Source organism: Nesoenas mayeri, assembly GCF_963082525.1.
Source record: "Nesoenas mayeri genome assembly, chromosome: 3".
NCBI classification, from domain to species: Eukaryota; Metazoa; Chordata; class Aves; order Columbiformes; family Columbidae; genus Nesoenas; species Nesoenas mayeri.
This window is the reverse complement of record NC_137544.1, coordinates 22994833-23016665: the sequence shown is the minus strand read 5'-3', so window position 1 is coordinate 23016665 and position 21833 is coordinate 22994833.

Genomic DNA, 21833 nt, shown 5'->3' with positions numbered 1-21833 from the left:
CTTTTCTTGAAAATGCATGATAACAAAATGTTTCCTTTTGGATTAAACAGGAAGTTTTAATTCAGATCCTAAGGGAACAAGTTTGACCTTGAATTTTTTTCAGAGAGTTTCCGATGATCCTTCTTGTTTATGGGAGTGTTAATTATTAAGTGGAGTGCAATGAAATGGCTGTACAGAAGTGATAAATGAGAAATGTTACCTGTTTAAACTATTAATCTCTACTATGCCAAAATTTTCCAGGGACTGTTAACGTTATTTCGACTGTCAAGCCCTTTAGGTTTTTTATTTCTTTTTGTACTTTTATTATTATATTTCATATAATGTGTGATTTATGAATCTCATTCCAGAAAGGTATGAAGGCTTCCCAAAGTCAGGACAAAATAATGACATTCAGTGTCATTCAGGAAGCAGTGCTTTACATACAAGATAAGGTCTAGAAGTCTTCTAAAATTTTGGAGATAATCTTGTTAAGAAAAAAACATCATTAACTAGATAAAAATTTTAAGACAGTGTGTTTATGAATGAAAGGAAGCCTAGAATGGTTAGGAGTTTTTTGCTCACTTAACTTACTTTTCCTAAAATTTTTCTGCTTATACTTGCCTGTGAAATATTTTAAGTGTTTTAGGAAGTGCTTTCAATGAATTATTAAAGAATGATTTGAGATCATCCTAGGTTATGCCTTTCCTGGTGGTGCAATCATCATTTTCTAAAATGGAAAAAAAGAACTGTTGTCTGAAATTTTGGCCACAGGTCATATTCAATAGATGAGAAAGAAACTTTATTTTCCCCAAAAATTATAGAGAGGAGGACTAAACATAAGCAATATCAGTTTGTACAACTAAATACAAAGCTTAGATCCTCAAATTCCTTTCTTCAATTGCTTATTAACTACAGGGCAAGCTACATGTCCAGAGACAATCAAAGCCTTATGCTGTATTTGATAGAAGATTTATGTAACAAGTCAAGAACTTGTTAAAAATACCATGAAGAAGTTATCAGAAACAGTCTTTGTGAAAAGGCCACACTGTCAGAGAAGACACCTGTGATCACAGTGGCTTATCAGATATTCTGTTTAGAATGAACAAGAGCTGTTATTCTTTATCTGCCATATTGCTCAGGAATCAAAGGGGCTGCCAAGATCAGGAGGCAAATGTTCGGTAAGCTAAAGTCTTCATTTACAATATACATGTTATTTCTCAATACCTCCCCATGTGGGTACTTTCACTGTGAATGCCTCTGCATGAAGTGGTTGACTCCAGTCTGAAAATGAAGAGGAAAGTTTCATACCAAGGCACTCTGAGTGTCTTTACAGAAAGATAATTTATGACAGTACCCTGTAAATGGACACCCCTAACCCTCTATGCATGAATTTCCTCAAATAAGCAATTTAATATATTATGCTTTATTTCTGACATTTATCCACAGTAAGCATTTTCAGAATTTCCCAGTATTTTCTTTCTATTCTCAAAATTGATTTTGACATACGTAATCTAATTTTCAGGAAGTTAGATACTTCAAGATAAGAATTGCAAAATATGTTGGTGTCTTTGTTTGTAGATGAGAATCTAAGCAGGCTGGATATCTAAGTAGGAATAAGACATTATTATATCTAACTATTAATTCACAGTGTAAATGCACTTCAAATACTCAGTGTTGTTCCAGAATCACAGTTCAAAACATGTATAGTAGAAACTGCAAACAAAGACACCTCACAGGTGATTAGAGTTATGACTTAGTTTTCAAGATAAGTGTTGAGATATAATCAGGACCACTAGTCTGGAAAAGACTAGGACAGAGCAGGGAGGGATGTGAGCAGTTTTTATTTAGGTTGATGCAAAAGGAATTGCAGTTTTTGCATTGTTGAAATTCACCATTTGATATTGGAATACATTCTTAAATAAATGTGGTTATATTTAATGTGTTTTTCTCGCCTTTGTTTTTTGTGGGTTTTTGTTTGTTGTTTTTTTGTTGGTTTTGTTTGTGGGTTGTTTTTTTTTTTTTGGCTACTGACCTTATACTTGCTGTTTATTCTATATTTCTTTTAGAATATGGAAATTATGTTACACCAAAAGTAAATTCAAGCAATTTTCTTATTTGAGTTCAAAATGGATCGTAAAGCAGTGAAGACAACTCACATCAACAATGCATTTGGCCCAGAAACTGCTAACAAGTGTATCGTGCAGTGGTGGTTCAAGAAGTTTCACAAAGGACTTGAGAGCCTGAAGATGAGGAGTGTAGTGGCTGGCCACCAGAACTTGACAATGACCAACTGAGTGCAATTATTGAAGCTGATCCTCTTACAACTAGGTGAGAAATTGCTGAAGAACTCAACGTCAACCATTCTACAGTCGTTTGGCATTTGAAGGAAATTGGAAAGGTGAAAAAACTTGATAAGTGGGTGCCTCATGAACTGACTGAAAATCAAAAAAATCGTCATTTTGAACTGTTGTCTTCTCTTATTCTATGCAAAAATGATGGACCATTTCTTTATCAGATTGTAACGTGTGACGAAAAGTGGATTTTATATGACAACCAGTGATGAACAACTCAGTTGTTGGACTGAAGATAACCTCCAAAACACTTCCCAAAGCCAAACTTGCACCAAAAATAGGTCATGGTCACTATTTGGTGGTCTGCTGCCACTCTGATCCACTACAGCAGAGGTGTCAAACTCATTTTCACTGGGCGCGACATCAGCCTTGTAGTTGCCTTCAAAGGGCCGAATGTAGTTTTAGGACTGTATAAATGTAGGAGTAGTAACATTCATCCACCAGTATCCCCGAGCCCTTTTCTGCAGGGCTGCCCTCAGTGAATTCATCACCCACTCTCTATCAATATTGGGGACTGCCCCAACTCAGGTGCAGGATCTTGCACTGAATTTCATGAGGCCCCTGTTTGCCCATTCCACCAGCCTGTCCAAGTTTTTTTCAAATGGCAATCCATCCCAGGAGCATACCAGGCAGCCCCTGGTTTTGTCTGAGTTCTGCCCACTTGGGGAATGGTTCTACTGAAGAGGCTTTTGAGATTCTGATAGACAGTGAGCTGAGCATGAGCCAACAGTGAGCCCTGGAAGGAACACAGTGAGTAGATGAAGAGAAGTGATATTTCCTTTTACTTGACTCTGCCCACAACTGGAATATTCTGCTCAATTGCAGCTCCTCCCTCACTCTCCCAATACAATAAAGAAATCAATAATCAAGTTCAGCAGAGACCACCAAGATGATCAGACTGAGAGCACTCGCCCTGTAAGAGGAAGCTAAGAGAGCTGGGCAGGGGGATCTCAGAGCAGACTCCCAGTGTCTACAGGGACATTGTCTGGGAGACTTGCCAGGCTTTTCACAGGAGTGTGTAGTGGGAAGATAAGAGACAACAAGCATAAGCTGAAACATGGATGGTTCAGACTGCATATAAATAAAGGATTCTTCACCATATGGCCTTATGGTGAAGAAAGTTGAACAGTGGAGCAGGGTGCCCTTTGAACCAAAGGTTGGACTAGAAACCATCTGATGACACAATGTTAAGAGGAGTGAAAATTGGGCAAACTTAACAAGGATCAGAAAAGAACGTGATTAAGCAGACTCAACTCTCTTTAAGGCCATCTACTTTTGTTTAGTTTAGTTTTTTTAGAAGAGAAAATAATTCTGTTAGGGCACATGAATGAATAAATACTTTTTCTATGTGTGAATGACTGAGAATTGGGGGTACTAAAAAAACTTTTAAAGATGTTTTTTGATAAGGTTAAAATAATCATAGCTCGTGAAGAAAAGAAAATATCTACATACCTGACAGCATTGTAGGTTATTTGAGACACTTGTGACAGTACAAATTTTTATCCACAATTTTAGCATCTTATTTTCAGTACCACTGGTCACAGAAATCCTGTTCTGAGGATTTTTATCCATATATTCTTCCTGAGTCATGCCTCATTTCTGAATGTCATGTTTGGGCAGTGCTGACTTTCCATTGCCCTTGTATGAAGCTAATGAAACATACTATAGTTCTGTATTTTCTTGCTTTCTGTTCCCTTTCCCCCACCCCATCTTTCTTCCTGCTATACACTTTGAAATTAATCAGATATGAACAGAAGACAACCATTAATAGGAGATGTATTTGCAGAATATAATATATCTTAGAGTTAAAGGTAAAAAGTTATCTTTATTAAGCAGTAAACAAAGAGAAATATTAATTTTGTCATTAAGAATTTTTTTTTAATTGAAAACACTGAAATGTCTTTTAAAAATACTTATATATGTCTTTATTATTTCTTTTGCCTCATTTTTACTTAAGCACATTATAGTATATATATATGCAATCAAAAGTAATGAAATTGTTGCAACAAATGTGTAATGAAAAAATCTGAATTATTTATTATACCTATTATATAGTATTTTGGCTTACTATAAATGTATATAGATAATGACAAGGTTAAATTCTATATGAAATTAATGGATTTAAAACTACATAATGGGACAATACTGAACAAATCAAAATCCAAATTACTTGTTCTGCCAAATATTCTGCTGAAAATGCTGTAAATATATTTTTATTTTCATTTTTGAAGAAAGCATTTCTGTAAAATACCACCCAAATTTGTGTCTTTCTGTATCTGACCTTCCATTCAAACAACTGATAATAACACATTTTTCTACTCTGTGATAACTATTTTTATTTAGTATCTATTATGCCATTTTTCTTTTGCTTTCATTTGTAGCTATAATCAAGATTTTATAGAATTTACAAAGTTTTTTGAGGGACCAAAGATCAATTTTGCATGTAGTTAGCATTTTTACCAACTTCTTGGGAACATTTGTATGATTTAAGTTATGACTTTGATTAAGTGAATTACAGAATTCCATCTAAAAACATAAACTCCAGTTGAGGTGTAATATAGTCTGTTTGCTCTGTAGTCACAAGAGCTTATGAATCAGCACAAATCAAAATATGACCACAGCCAGCTGAAAGGACATCTCTGTTGTAAATATAAAAGCTACTAAAGCTTACTGTTGTGATCAACAGCAATTAATCTGTCTTCTGTACACTAGCCTCCAACACTTCTGAACCAATCTAGGGTCATGTTTCCTCCATACTACTGTCCTTGCATCACTTTTAAATAACTTTTTTGTTGTTGTTAAGGTTTGTATAAGTCTCCTTTTTTTTCAAATTATTTTTTTATCTAAAATATCAATTTGTAGTTACCAATATTACATTACGTAGACATCAAGATTAGACTCACGTATGTAACTTTATAAAAAAGTTACATTTTTTCATTATGTCCTTCAATTTTTTTCTACTTCTGTTTTGCATTGAGAACAGCAGAGCAAAAGAAATTCATTTTCATTGACTTAGATAATGTGAAGTTTGTCAGTATTCTCCTTGGTCTCTGGGTGATTACGACAGTAGAAAAGACCATAGAAGAGACAGATAGAACATACTTTTCCTTTCAGATTATCTAGTGTCACCTATTTTAAAACAGACTTAATGAGCTGATACAATTAGTAGTCTTTCTTGCCACCAACAGGTTACATATAATTACATAACTACCATATAAAGTTAATAGGCCACCTGTAACGTTACCAAAAGTAGCTAGGTCTGTTAGGTAAATAAGTTGGTGTCTGCAGATCAAAACTCTAAGTACTAAAGGCAACACCCACTTGAATAAGCTGTGAACTTCTGAAGATTATGCGCAATGCCAATTAAAAGAAAAAAAAAAGAAAAAAAGAAAAAAAGAAAAGAGCAAGACACTGTGGGGCTTTTCATGAGTAAAAAGATTATTTGGGATGGCAGTCATGCAGCCATGCTGTTAGGTCTAAAGGGGTGCTGAGATACGCTGAATAATGTCTGGTTCAGGAGTATTTAACTGATTTTTGGACAATTATTAGCTGTGTAAGGAGTTTAATGAAGGACTGTTGTTTTTACATAACTGAGGACCTGGCGCCTGACCCCAGCATGGGGGAAGGACCAAGACACATCAGACTATGAATCCTTAATGTAAAACACAGCCTCTTCAACTAATCTTGGAATGCGTACTGGTACCTCTATTTACAAATTAATTTAGGGGGAAGGGTAGCCAAAGAACCAGGAACCCATATTTTAAATAGATTGATAAGGGGAAGAGTATTGTTAGAATGAGAAGAATAAAATATGGAAACTGAGGCAAGTGTCGGGTAGTCTGTAAACCCTGAAGTACCAAATGAATGGGGAACAGGGGAGGGAAATTGCAGCCGGGATTTTGCGGGGATATAAGCAGGGGCTTTTTGCCCTGTTATGTGTGCCTACCCTTAGGTAGATCACCCGATCTTGCAAAATCATTGTTAAAATATGCTTTGCTGAGACATCCTGCCTGGGCCTATTATACTTGCAAGGTAATTGTTTCCCACAGCTATTTAAGACCCCTTGTGCTATTGGAAACAGTCAGTCTTGCATCTAAATTCCCCAGAAAATTTATATTTTAGGCACATTCTCATGCCTCCTCTATTTTATACAGATTTTGGTGGGGAATTGTACTGTCTCCAGCTAGAATGGGGTTAACATTTTCATAGCAGCTGCATGGTGCAGTTTTGGAAAGACACTGCTAATAAAGCACCAGGGTATTGCTGAGCAGAGCTCTCACAGCCTCAGGGCCTTCTCTGTTTCTCACTCGGTTCCTCATGCAGTGAGTAGGCAGGGACTGACCCAAACTGACCAAAGGGACATTCCATACCATGTGTTGTAATTCTCAGCGACAAAACCTCAAGAAAAGATGGAGGAAACTGACACGATTGTGGTTATGGTATTTATCTTCCCAGGAAACTGTTACATTTTGTGGCAGTTGCACATTCCCCTGAGATCCGAAGCCTTCAATAGGGCAGTTGATGCCTCCTTTAGCACCTTTTGTGCCCCATTGTGCCTGTCCCAACACATACATTTAGGGTGGTGCCCAGGTGCTGACACATGCTGTCACATCCTCCCCTACCCTGGGTCAAGGTGACTTCACCTCCACCCAGCTTGGGGGCAGGAGGGGTGGGACCCTCAGTCAGTTTACAGAGTACTCAACAAAAGAGATGCCCAGAGAAGCTGAGAAGCTTCTGGAGTATAGTGTAATGCTCACAGCCAGATCTGACCAGGCTATAAAATGGCATCCCCACCGAAGACCCCTTTTGAGTGGTCTTCTTAGAGCAGCAGGTCTGTGAACTGGAGCCCTCCCCTTAGACTGGGATGCCGTTTAAGGAGACTTCCCAGGATTGAAAGCGCCTCACCTCCTCCTGTGTTTAGTGGTTATTTACTGGATATATCCTTGAATGAGTCCTCACCTAACCCAGGCAAGTGATTATTTCTTGTGGTTATCCTGGAGTCAGAAGCCTCTAGTTTTGTTTCTTGTAAGTGTATGAGTGCATGTTGCAGATCGTCATTATTCTTATGTTGTTGTTCCCCAACAATTTCCGCAACTGATATCTGAACCTGTATTTTATGTTGTCGGAGTGCTAAATGATTGTATAAACCCTGTTCCTATTTGGTTTATTTGCTACACTTTTCCAGCTGGAATAAAGTCTGTTTTGGAACTTGTTGTTCACCTAAAATTGACTTTTGGGGTGCCTCTAAGACACATGTGCTGAGGCCCTGCCTTTCAGGAGGGGGCCAAATATCTTCCTGCCACTGGGAAGTAGTGAATTAATTATTCTTTTTGCTTTGCTTGCACATTTGGCTTTTGCTTCACCTATTAATCTGTTATGATCCTGATCCACAAGTTTTCTCCCCGTCCTTCTACTTTCTCCTCATTCTTTGGAAGAGAGGAGTGAGAAAGAGGCTGGATGGTTGCTTGGTTGCTGACTAAGGTCAACCCATGACAAGGATAAACTGTAGCTCAACTTTTGAGTGAATGTACCACAGTCTTTCGGGGAACTTGATGCTGCTGTCACCAGTATTATGCTTTATTTGGTAAATGCCTGCTACATGCTCAGTGGCCAGTGCTTGAGACACCAGCAGTCAAGACAGTAGTAAATCAAGGCAAGAAAGAATCAGTTCTCCAAGGTATATCTTGTTTTGTACATACACAATGGTTTACAGATGAAATGTGAGCTGCCTTGTCTTTGGCTTCATTTGAAGTTTGGGTCCTGGATCTCCCCTTTCTGCCTTTTCAGTTCCTATTCCATTACTGCTATGTGCCACCTCTACCCTGAAAAGATTTGCTCCATGCTGCTGCCCAGGTTATGGCTTTTGCAGACTATGTAAGTATATAACTTCCAGACTCTCTTATGACAACCTGAGTGCATGTTTACAATACTTTACTCATTTAATTCTTTCTTGCATACATATTAAAATCTGTTTAGCACTGATACATTTTCCACATAACATTGAGGGTGCTACAGACTGAGTATTTATATATTTTCTTTATTTCTGTAGCATTTATTTCCCACATACTCAATTGCTTCAACCTTGTATTTGTTCCTTTTGTTATCATAATCCACGTTCGTGCTTTGTAAGCATAAATAGATTGTAACATCTCATCCACATGGCAACCAAACTGAATGTTACATGAATTACAGAAAAATAAATGTTCTTCTTCATTCTTAGATGGTGTTTCAAATAATAGAGTGGAATTAATAAGGGGAAAGTGCAAGCTGTTTTCTTGGGCAGTAGCAGTCAATTGCAGGAATACATGATGGAGAACAACTGGTTAGGCAGCTGTTCTAATATGAACCTGGATCATAAGATATAGATCATAAGATGAACATGAGCAACTAGTGTTATGCCCTGTGAAAAAAGAAAATATAATTCTGACATAGTTAAATATCAATAGAACTTACATGAAATGTGAGTGATCCTTCAAACCTTTTCAACAGTTTTGAACATTGCAGCTAATATAGGTGTGTACAAATTGGAGAGGATACTGCAGATACTGCATGTGAGAATGTTCAGGAGTCTAAAGACATGACAAAGACATGGAAAAAAACAATTTTTTAGTAAATCGAATTTAGAACTGTTTTGTCTGGAGATGGCATGATAATCTTCAAACAATTAACAGACCTAAAGATTTACATCACTGTATGAAAGATTCAGATAGAATTATTAACCTCCGTAATGCTGAGTGTTCAGAAGCACTGAATTACCTGGGAAGACTGGAATCTGGAGGTTGTTAAGGCCAGGTTAGACAGCTGCCTTTTTTGACTGATCCTGCCTTAGGATGGAATGATAGACTGGATAATTTTGGGAGTCATTCTTTTCTTCCGTGACTTTGGTTCTATTAGTACAAGTATCTTCTCAAGATTTAACTTGAATATGTGAATTGTTGGGATATTTTCTATCACATTCTAATGGCAGAGCATAGACTTTTACCACGAAAAAGGCAAAACCAGTTCTTGTGTTTGGAAGGTTAAACAGTTGGAACATTAGAATTTTCTGATTAGCTCATCCTCAAATTAGTGTATATGTGTCTATATTATCATACAGATGGCTTCTTTTAATGTGACTTTCATTGTTAAATATCCTCCATTCTTTGGCAATGCATAACCATTGTTATATTAAAAAATGGGTGTTATCAGTATAATCTGTACATACTTTGCAAGGTCCTGCATTAATCAGGGTTTGCAAATGTAATCAACATAAAAATGAATCTCCTAATTAGATAGCTTTTGATACTTCCTAACATTATCAATATATTTGGAAGACATTAAACAGAAGGAATGTTGAATGATAAAACAAAACATATACTATAAAACATTGTACATACTCTTAAAGAAGCTATAATTTTGAGAAAGACATAACTAGTTTTCATCTATTCCTCACAGACCTTTGGTTACCCTAGGGATATTTTTCTGTCACATTTCTTGTCTTGATCACTTTTTGCTCAGTCTCTAATTCTGTTCAGAAAAGTTATAATCTTTTTCATATGGAAGGAAGCTGTGTTTTGTTCTTGAAAACCAAGTAGATCACTGTGTTGAATCCTTGCAAAATGTTCTTTCCTGGCCTAAGAATGAATCTAACAAACTGTAGCCTAAAAGCTAAAACATTGTCAACCATGAAAATTAAATGGAAGGGTTTGTACTTTTTAAAATATGAATCCTATTGTCACACATACTCACAACTGCTTACACATACACAGAGTTCTGTTTTATCAAAATTTGTTTATACGTATAGGTATTTTGTGTCTCAGGATACATAACTTCACAAAACTTTCATTAGTAAGAAACCATTGAGCTGTTTGGTACTTTCTCTTCAATTCCACATTTTATTTCTGTAATTGCTCCACTGAAAGAATTTCTGTCATGTGCTTCAACATAAGCATGTATTGCCATGCAGCTCTTAAAATCGGAATCATTATTGCTTTGTTCTTTTCCAAATGCTTTACTTAAATGAATCACTATAAACTCATGTAAATAAGTTATTTATATATGAGAACTGATTTGTATTATTCTATCAATTATTTCTGTTTGAACTTGAATCCTCAGAACCTGTTTATGCTAGTGGATGTTATATTAAAGATATAAACATATTACAGTAGTGGTATTTTACTGATGTATTACACTATTTCATCACTATAAAAATAATTTTTGTCATATAGTATTAGGGGAATGTTGCAATGACAACGAGTTCCTTGCTAATAATTCTGGCTACTGTAAATAGCTTGTAATTATTCCAAAATTATAATAAAACATATCTTTCTAAGTGTGTGGCTTTAAGAAAAAAAAACTATGCTTCAAACATCCCTTCTCAATTTCTCATCTGAGATAATACCTGGTGGATTCTTTGAGGTATGTAAAGACTATTCTGTTTTAACAATGTTACTTCAGGATTTTTGGGTGTTCCTATGCCAAATGAAGTGTGATCTACGAGGACTGAAAAAGGCTGACACCTCTGACAGATCAATATTTCTGCACATGATGAATATATCAGGCACGGTTATGGTGCAGGGGCTTCCTGCTGCATAACCCTATCCATGCATCAGCTCTGACCTGCAAGGAGAGCTTTTAAATGACAGTTCAGTCCTAAATATTGTGCCTGAAACCAAGAACAAATAACACAAAAAAACAAAGGTGCAGTGAATTTTTTTTGTTGTTGTTTCTAGTCTAGAAGCTCTCCAAAAGAAAGTGAACTATAATTATCAAATGCATTTGGCTTATGTTTCAAGGTGCTGTCATAGAGGGTGACTGCAAGGGTGTCTGTGAGGAGAAGCCGGGGCTGCCCTGTGCCCAACACAGCTGGTTCCATTGGCTCCAACCACCCAACACAGGGCACAGCTGAGACACCTGCCAAGGTGATGGGGCCTTGGAAAAGCATATTTAAGAAAGAGTAAAATACTACAGAGCAGAGAGAAGTGAGGGGAAAAAAAAGTTGTGAAACAGCCCTGCAGACACCATGTGAGGGCATAAGTAGGGGGAGGAGTTTCTCCAGATTCAGGAACAGAGATACCCCTGCAGCTTCTGAAGGAACCCACACAAGACCAGGTTTATCCAGGAGGACTGTAACTTTTATTAAAAATCATGCTCATATTTTCAGCCTTACAGAATTAATGAAGAAAATCAAGTTCTGTGGTTTGTGATAATAACTGTTGGTAGACTTGCTTGTTTTTGAAAGATTCCATTAGAAAACGTTGTGTGAATGTAGCCTGGCATGGTACACTAGCCAACCAGGAAATATTTTCTTTGGTAGTAGTAAGAAATCATCATGGGAAGGATAATGCAGAGAATAATCTGGAGGGAAAACCTGTGTAAAGGAAAAAGGAAAGAGTATGTAAATACTCAAACACTGGGAGCTGTGGAAGCAGAAGAATGGATGGGAGCTCTGTGTATTGTAGAAATGTCCAAATTACTAGGACAACAGGTTTCATTGTCTCTGTAGGGAATTTCTACTTTGGTTTTGTTCGCTGGAGGAAACCTCATAACAAAGGAGTATCACTTTTGTTGACAGGAACTTTTTCTGAGTGATTCAGTATATCAACTATGGTCCATCTTTTCAGCTTTTTTATATAATGCCATGTACAAGCATGGACATATCCTAAAAAATATATCCTTAGAATGAGATTTCTGCAAGCCAAACTAACTGAAAACTGGTATGGGACTACAGTTTAAAAAAAGCTTTATTTTATACAAGAGTATCAGAAAGTAGGCCTTATTTTGGCCCTACTTCCCAAGTGTCTGGATCTTTCCATTTTGCAACCTGGGTGATTCCTACAGATACTGTGGAGTTTCCATGCTTACGTGCTTGTCTTCACTCAGATGGTGTGGAATCTGTAAATATTTAGAAAGTCTTTATCTCATTCTAGGGGAAAACAAGTGTAAGTCAGGAATTATTTGAATGCCTGAAAGAAATTTTCAGGAGAGAGGGAATAATTTCTTATGACTGTTACCAATAGAAGGAAGATTTTTTTAAGATATTTAGATTTGGTTTCGTTTGCTTTTACTTGACAAAGATTGTTGCCAGATTTTTCAGTTCATTTGTTTGTTTGTTTTATTGATACATTACTTTTGGCTTTGGTCTTTTAATAAAATCTTACTTTATTTAAACTGCGGCCTTGGCCAACACATACCCATGTCAGCTCTCATTGTCTCTCACGGAATAAATTCTAATTTACATGTGTTCTATCATGTCCATAATTCGTCTTTTACAAAGTCATGGCTCATAGCTTCATTAATCAAACCAAAATTTCTAACTTTCCAAGATTCCATGGATAGCTAGAGTGCTGATGGGGTGGATTTTAGTGTTGAGATTCAACACCAGTGCTGTAGTGTTTTTTAAATTCTGCAGACGTGTGTTAGCTTTCCATCATGAAGACATTCACTCATTCATTGACCTGCTTGAAAAGGAGTCATTAAAAATGTCACACATATTTACTGAAAGGAGCTTCTCATCTAAAGCTCAAATGCCTTATTTCTAATGACTGTTTTTATTATTAATTGTTAGCATTATGTTGCTGCTGTGGCTGTCAGTGGTGTTATTGTTGTTATTTTTCCCGAAAGTTAAAATAAAAACCTAGAATCGGAATCCCTACCTTTTATACTTCCAGTGGGTGACCATGGGCACACTGCTTAGAACTTGTTGTAGGTCAGTTTTTTTGTGGAGTTTAGACAACAGTGTCCAAAAATTCATTTGTGTTAAGAAATGAGACCTTCCCACTGAATACAGAACAGGTATCCATTTACCATAGTGAAGATGGAGAAGAAAAATATCTGTTGTGAATATGCAGAATATTACAAGTCTTTTTTCTAATTTCCCTGTACTTCACTTCGCATGTTTCCAGTACTCTTTGTGGATGTCTGAGGATATAATTAAATTTAAAAAATGGAATTTGGTTATGTGCATCATATGTGAATACATGCAAAACCGTAGATGAGTTCTTTCTTCCTAATTCTGTATTTCACTGGGAGGAGACAGGGATAAAAACTGCTTGATTCTTTGCTCTGTAACTTTAATAAAATAGTACTGTAAAGTAACCTGCTTTCTCCCATAAGCATTTGCACACATTTCATGGAAAGGACTATTTCTTTTTTTTTTTCTTTTAATATCTCTAATTTCTTTACATGTTCAAATGAAACTTCTCAAGTTTCTTAGTCACCCAGCCAAGGGTAGAGGGAAATATTATATACAATGACACCTTATCTTTAATTTACATATGCAGCTACAAAACAGAAAATGGAAGAGTGGAAGTTTTTAATTTGGTTATAGAACACAATTTCTGAAATATATTTGTAAGGTCAAATTGAACCCGATTTTAAGCCCATCACTGAGAAATATGATTATACCGAAGGAAGATAGGTAAAAATCGCAGAAATATTCAGTAAGTTTCTATTCTCTTTTAAGAACTGTTTAATAGTTAATTTGTTATATAAATTTTAAATTTAAGATTCTATGTCAGTTACGAGATCTGAAATAAGCCTTATATTGATTAAATGTGTTTTTCTGAAAATATGTAATAGTGTTAATATCAGAAATGAGGAAAGACTACTAAAACTGGGAAAGCTAATAGCAAGCTCTCAAAACCTTATTGTATAATCATCTTGTCTGTAAATACAGACTAATACCAATATAAATCTCATGAGATATTAAAATGGATATTGCTTAATTTGTGAAATGTGAATTATGTCACAAACCCCACATTTTGTTCTCTTTGCCTGGCTCACTCATATTGCATGACTTTATTCTTTATTAAGTCTGAAATCCATTACCATGCTAATCAGAGCAATTATTCATCTATTACATTTTTTTTTTTAATTTTCTTTGCCTTTGAGATATTGACTGTATATAAGAACTCATCACAAATTTTAGATGGAATTTCAGCATTTTTCACATTACAAAAATTAGGATTACAAGGCATAGTTTTTACTTTCTATGGAGGCAGTTTATGCTAACTTTCTCAATAACCTTTTTCGTTTCATATTTTTCTGTATTCTAGTATAACAGCAAATAGCGATGCAGATTTGTCCTTAAGGTTGACTTCAATGGAATATAAAATATAGTATGGTTATGTAGAGATATAATTTTTTTCACTCAGCTTTGTTTATTGGAAGTGGTGGTTCTGACCCAAAGTAATACATTGAAAATTTATAAAGTCTGCTTGATTTTATCAGAAGAGAATGATTTTCCTCTTTCCTAAGTGATGATAACTTAAAGAGTCTCTGAGCTTCAATTATGCCAATCTGTCTAATCTATGTAAAGTTACAGAAGGTGAGGTACTGAGTAGTGAAGCTTACTAGGGAGAATTTCAAGATGACCTTTGGAAAATAATCATAACTAAATATGTCATTTTACACAAATCACAAATACTAATTCATAGAATGTGTTATCTATTCCTATGACACAGACAATTTCTTTAGCATAAGTATTTTGTAATATCTCTGATTTATTTTTTTTTAAATACATCTAATCTTCCTGGGCCAACAAAGAGACAGTTTAAGACAGGAGTTCCTCATCAACGATGCAATGTGTAAGAAGGAACAGTGAGCATGTCAGTAAAATTAACATCTGCCATTGTACCGAGAGAAGTTTAAACAATAATAAGCACAGAAACATCAGTCAAAATAATATTTTATATAGCTGAGTACTAAACAACAAAAAATCACCAGTGTGTTTCTGCAAAATACTATGATAAAGGCTGAAGGATTTGTATGAATTCCCAGTGAAGAGATTTCTAAGAACACTCTTAAAGGACAGCCTTAGGAACAATGGAAAATAAAGAGAGGATTGGCTGGAGCTCAGTGGAAATTTCTTCCATCATATTTTGGCTTTAACCAAAATATATTTATTCTGTCATATTATTAGAGACTGAAACGGGGTTAAAGGGCCATATGTTACTCTCAGTTTCCACCATTGCACACCTTAGCATCTCTGCAAAAGTTGTTTAAGTGTCATTTGGTTTATATCAAAATAATACAGTGGTTTTGGCTGGTGCTGAAGTATGGCACCTGTGGGAAAATCCACAGGGCCTACATTCTTCAGCTTGGTGAAAGTCCAGTAGTGGATATACCCTCCATATAGATTTTTTGAAGAGTAATTTATTCATTTATGGGGCTACTTGTTGAAAAAGAGTGATTCTGATTGTTGCATCCATTATTTTATTGATTATGTGGGTCCTACCCTCTTGAATATTAACTGTAGTTTTCCAATGTCTATTTTTGACACAGCACCTTATACATACTGTATAAAATAATATAGGCTGGTTAATGTTGTTGTCTGTGCTTTTTACTGCATTACTAGAGCCAGTTTATAATTCACAAAGTATTAAAATCTGTATCAAACATATGCTTTTTCAGTTTGGACAAAGGACTAAAATGGAAGAAGGTCTCTGGATACAAATAACAATCTAATTTCACACACAGGGGTCATAAACCTAATTCAGTTGTTTCAAATTTACATTAACTTGAAAACAAATCATGAAGTTGGCAATTTCCTCAAATAGCAAATAGAGACATAAATAAATCAGAAAAATAATGAGGCAGCATTTTTTATCCGCCGTACAGGTAACGCATCAAAAAATATCTTCAGCGTGCAATTTTGCAGGTAACCAAGGAAAAGAAATGGCAAGTGAAATGAAAAGATAAAAAAGCTTAGTCAATAGAAATCTGAAAGCAAAATTAGATATTATGAATAACTTCAGAACAACACAGGCTGGGAAAATATTGTATTGTTATAATTAGCATCTAGGAAAATAAAAGCTTTTTTTAACATCTTGTAGGCCCCTATTGATCATGGAACTCAGCATGATGATGCTAAGCAGAAAATACAAATAAGACTTGTTAAGAAGTGTAAATGTTCATCAAACTATAAATTAAAAATAAAGTATGGTAACACCTAAAATGTTTACATTCAAGGATCTTCATATTGTATTATTTATCAAAGTCAATTAACTTTGCCAGAGAAGAAGCAATATCCAACATGTTTCTAGAACTAGTTAATAAAATGTCAGCCTTGGTGGGATTCATAAAAATTCTTCACCGTTTAGATATTAGTATTACCTAAACAATCAGTCAAGACTGAGACAACTGTAGTATAATTAGGTGGAAGTGCTGGATAAATCTGTTAGTCCTTAATTATATATAGAAATAAGAAATTTCAGGTATCACATAATACCACGAGCAATTATTTTCTGAACTGAACCCCAAATACAAGTTCAGCTATAATGTAGAGGGAATAGAATATTGTCAAGACATGTAGAGATGATGACTTGTTGGCAAATGTCCTGTTTAGGCAAACAAGGTAATTCGAGATCTGTTAAAAAAGAGGAGTATTTTCTTCTTTTAATTATGGTTAAAGAGCAAGTGGTGATAAACTCTGAAACTTTACAGAATAGAATAGTTATGCTGGATATCTCAGTGGCAAGCAGTGATCTAAGACCAAAAGCTGCCATTTGAATAAATGACTCATAAAATCACATTTCATTCAGGGATCTGAATTAGTTTTCATGGGCTGTCTGAACTGTAAGCCTCAACATATTGTGAAAATCAGAGCTGACTAATGTAAAAAAATACCTAAGTGCAAAAGGGACAGGCTACAGAAAATCTGAGAAATGCCAGGAGGTTAAAAATAGGATAACAGTTGTATATTTAATAAGTGAACAAGACAATGGATGTACTAATGCAAATATTTTTCCCTCATGCTTATACATTTTTAAATATATTAATAGATTCTTCACTTCTTTAGAAACTACTTAAGCTGAGAGAGTTGGGGTTGTTCAGCCTGGAGAAGAGATGATTCCAGGGACACCTTATTGTGGACTTCCAGTACTTAAAAGGGGCCTATAAGAAAGATGGTGACAGACTTTTTAGCAGGGCCTGTTGCGATAGGAAAAGGGGTAATGGTTTTAAACTAAACGAGGGGAGATTCAAGTTAGCCATGAGGAAGAATTTTTTTACAATGAAAGTGGTCAAATACTGGAACAGGTTTCCCAGATAGGCGGTAGATGGCCCATCCCTGGAAACATTCAAGGCCAGGCTGGACAGGGCTCTGAGCAACCTGACCTAGTTGAAGATGTTGCAGGGTTGTTGGACTTTGCAGATCCTTTCCAACTAAAACTATTCTATGATTCTATGATACTTGCTGATGTAGCTTCAATTAACATTTTATTAGTCCATAATCTCACTAAAAATCTTTCCTAGCCTGTAATGGGGACAGGTAAAGTTCAGCTTTTAACTATACAGTAATTTTTTTACTGTGGTGCTGATAAATTAACATTAGCTACCACAGCACTGATACAAACATTAAAGTCCAGTGGGAGCCTAACCATTAACACAAATGAACTGTGAATCCAGACTTAAAAACAAAGGTAGAATTGTTCTCCATATAGCTTGAGATATAATAAAGAGTATAAAAATACATTATATGGTATTTCATGTTCACATAAGGTATAGTAAAATAAGCTAACAAGTCTCCAACCAATAAGTGAAGAACCCAGTAAAACTTGTATTATAATTTTTTTTCTCATCAGAAAGACATGAAATTGGGCAGTTACCCAGAGGGAACTCAGAGACTAAAGTTACCAAAGAACTAGTGGAATGTAGTTGACAAAACAAATGAGAGAGAAAACAAAAGTGCAAATTAGGATAGCAAAAGTTCTCAATAAGATTGATTTTTGTTTTACTTGCTGTGAGACCTTTGGCCATCCACTCAAAAAATCCATTTTGACTCTGTGCAATATATTCTAGCCACAGCATCTTACACCTCCACCTAAGGAAGTTTGCTTAAAAGGTTTAACCCAGAAGAAACAAAAGTGATGTGAAGAACAAGCTGCAATGTATAGACTGCCAAAAAAGAGTTGAACACAGTTATGATAGTAATATAGGAAGAGAAAACTAGTGCACTCCGCTTGTTTTGTGGGTTTTTTGCTTGTTTGTTTGTTGTTATTGTTTTTCCATTTTCCTGGAAGTTATACACATTTTATTATTAATAAAAAATAATGAGAATAAAACAAACAAAACCAACCTCCCTCAAGCAGAAGAGTATTGGCACTAATCGAAAGCAAGTGTTTTAATTTTGGAGATATGATGAAATGTAAATCAGTAAAATATGTTGAAAGGAAAAAAAAAAAAAAAAAAGTAGTTGAGGGTTTTGCTCTCCAATTGAATGAAGATCAGCAGAAAGTTTTATATAAATGCCCAGTGACGAACAAAGTTGTCTATTGTAGGAAAACAGGGAAAAAGTTTAGTGCTTCAGCTGTCCCCACATGAGATTTCTTCACCTCCATTTTTTTCCCTGTACTACATGAGTTTAATTCAGATTACCGAGGCTAAAATTCAAATATAGTCTAGTAACTACTGATGCTATACGAAGTATCATTTGTAGAATCACACAGACAATAGACTAACTACCTATGTCAAAGGAACATTAAAGAAAGTACTCAGCAAACATTATTTGAGATTCCAGTTAATCCCGCGTCTTGCTACATACATGTCATTATTAAAATGATGACCACATTTGATCTTGAAGTATAGAAGAAAATAAAATAATAACATAACGTCTTACAAGTTAAAATAGACGTAATATTTTTCCAACTTTACCTTTTGTTGGGAAGTCTTCCATGTACAGACTAGAACATGTCAGACATCAGAACTTCTATTATTGGTAATGTGGATAATATAATAGCAATATTTTGCATTTACACTTCAATTTTCATTCACGTTCTCAAACTATGATAAGGGAAAGTAAGCTCTTTTACTCCATTTTTTTTTCTAAGACACAGAAGAAACAAACAGAAAACGTTTATTGTTCAGGTTTCATCACAAGTGAAGGATAGTCTTGAAGTCATTTTTGCAGTGTCTGCTGGTTAAAAACATTACCTTGGCATGGCCCACATATCTCTCTGGCACTAGAAAAGTACTCTTGTGTTAGTTCTAACTCTGTTCTTTGTTTGCTAGCTGTTTTTAATCACATAGCATGATGTTATACTGATAAAAGTACATCTCTCAAGACAAACTAAAGGTTTGATTCATGATAGAAGAAAGGGCTGCCATATTTACCACTGGATGATTTAGGATTAAGTGAGGGATAAAACGTTCAATGTAATGCTCATTGCCATACTTTACTCAGCTTGCATTGCTGTACAAAGTAGTATATCAGACTTGATAAAATCTGGATAAGACTAACATGGTAGAGAAGACATTAAACTAGCTCCTCATTGTAGAGCAGGGTTTCACTCACACTGAGTAAAGAAATAACTTCAGAGCTAAAACTTTTCTTATATATTGTCCAGTGCTATTTTGTACTACACCAAGGTAGTAGGTCTTAAATCCCAGATTGATATGAGAAGGAAAATTGTTAACTTAGCACTCCTAGATCTACTGTTCTGCCATTATCACTAATACATAAAGCATTAGCATATTGCAATGAGAATCACAACTCCCACAGTAAAAAACTAAAATACTGCAGACACAAATGATACATCGTAAATCCCAGATGACAATGGCCAGAACAAACTACTGTAGAACTAGGTCTCTTTTTCATGTATGTGACTATCTGCAATGCTCTCACCCTACTCCACAACTGAGCAATATAAAGTTGGCAATCTTTCATGCATTTACAATACATAATAAAACCGTGCAATCTATTTAATATACAATTATGATGAGCTGTGCTCTTTTTGTATGTACAATATGTGAATTGCTTTAAAAAATTACACCCAGATGAACCATAAACTCTATTATTTCCTTCAAACAATCTCAGTAACCCAGAACCTTGGATTATTGCAATGACTCCTTAGATGGCCAAATTGATAAAAAGAATATTGTGCCTCTCACAAGTTTTACTGAAGCTTTTTTATTGCTTCAAAAGTCAGAGTAACTAAATACCTAAGTTCAATAAAAGTGGAACATTTTTAAGAAATCACTCCTTTAAAACTCATCATTTGCAAAATGTTAATAATCTTAGTCACATAGCAATATCAAACTGTAAAATTCTGCAAAATCAATAACATCTTGGTTTTCCAAACTTTTACATAAAAAGACCAAGTTCATGGTCCTGCACAAAGGTCAGGGCAATCCTAAGAACAAATACAGACTTGGCAGAGAAAGGACTGAGAGCAATTCCAAGGAGAAAATCTTGAGGGTGTAGAACAGAAGCTCAACATGACCCAACAATGTACACTTATGAAGACGGGCTGAGAAAGCTGGGGTTGTTCAGTCTGGAGAAGAGGAGGCTCCAGGAAGACCATACAGCAGTATTTCAGTAACTAAAGGGAGGGTGTGTAGTGATAGGACAGGGGTCTAACGGTTTTACACTCAAAGAGGGTAGGCTTACAGTAGCTATGAGGAAGAAATTCATCACCATGAGGGTGGTGAGGCACCGGAACAAGTTGACCAGAGAAATTATGGATGCCTCATCCCTGGAAGTGTTCAAGGCCAAGTAAGATGGGGCTTCGAGCAACCTGGTCTAGTGGAAGGTGTCCCTTGTCATGGTAGGGCAATTGGAACTAGATGATCTTTAAGGTCTCTTCCAACCTGAACTATTCTATGATTCTATGATTGTGTGATTCTACATATAAAGAGACTTCTATTTCAAAGAGAAGTAGAAAGCCTAAATAGTGTGGCAAATAATGGGATACTGATAAACTGTAAGACCTATTTTTCAATTTCACTTAATGTGTTGTATAGAAATATATATTCCTAAAAATTATATAAATATTTTCAAATTTTCTCTAAAATATCTGCTTTGTAATATTTAGCCCCATTAAAAAAAAAAAAAAAAAAAAAGAAAACGAAAACAATAAAGCAAATTACAAAATCACCAGTAAGTCAGCATATATGGAAAAAAGCCACAGTGAAAGGTAGGAAAAAAAAAAAAAGCCACAGATTTGTCCACTTGCCCCTGAAGAGTTTTGGTTATTTTTTTCTTGGAATGATGCTGGTTATTTATTGAAATTCTGTTGTAATTCAGGAAGTTAGGAGCTTCTTCTTATTATTTTTATTTATATTCACAAAGAAAATGAATGTGCTAAATTACAATAATAAGTAGAGCAGAATTTCATCTAGATTGAATATATTACTGCTCATTTTATTGTTTTTCTCAAAATGTGTTGAATGACATCTTTTAATATGAATATTTTGATTTCATAAAACATATATTCTGATTTCATATAACAAGGTTAGGTTTCTCCAACTTATTTTTTTTTAATTCCTATTATTTTCTACCATACAAGATTCACTAAATCTTAAATACTTTTCCTTACAAATCATTTAATTCTTTTACTGATCTAGTAAACAGAACAGGCTATTGCTCTTGTAAATAAAGTACTTCAATTACTCAAAGTTAGATATATTCTTCATGGAGTACCTGCCAAAAGCATGATAATCTCTAACAGAAGTAACAGCAAGTTATTTTTCAAGCTCTGTTTGTTCAATTCTAATACCTTAAAACACTAAACTTACTTATTTAAC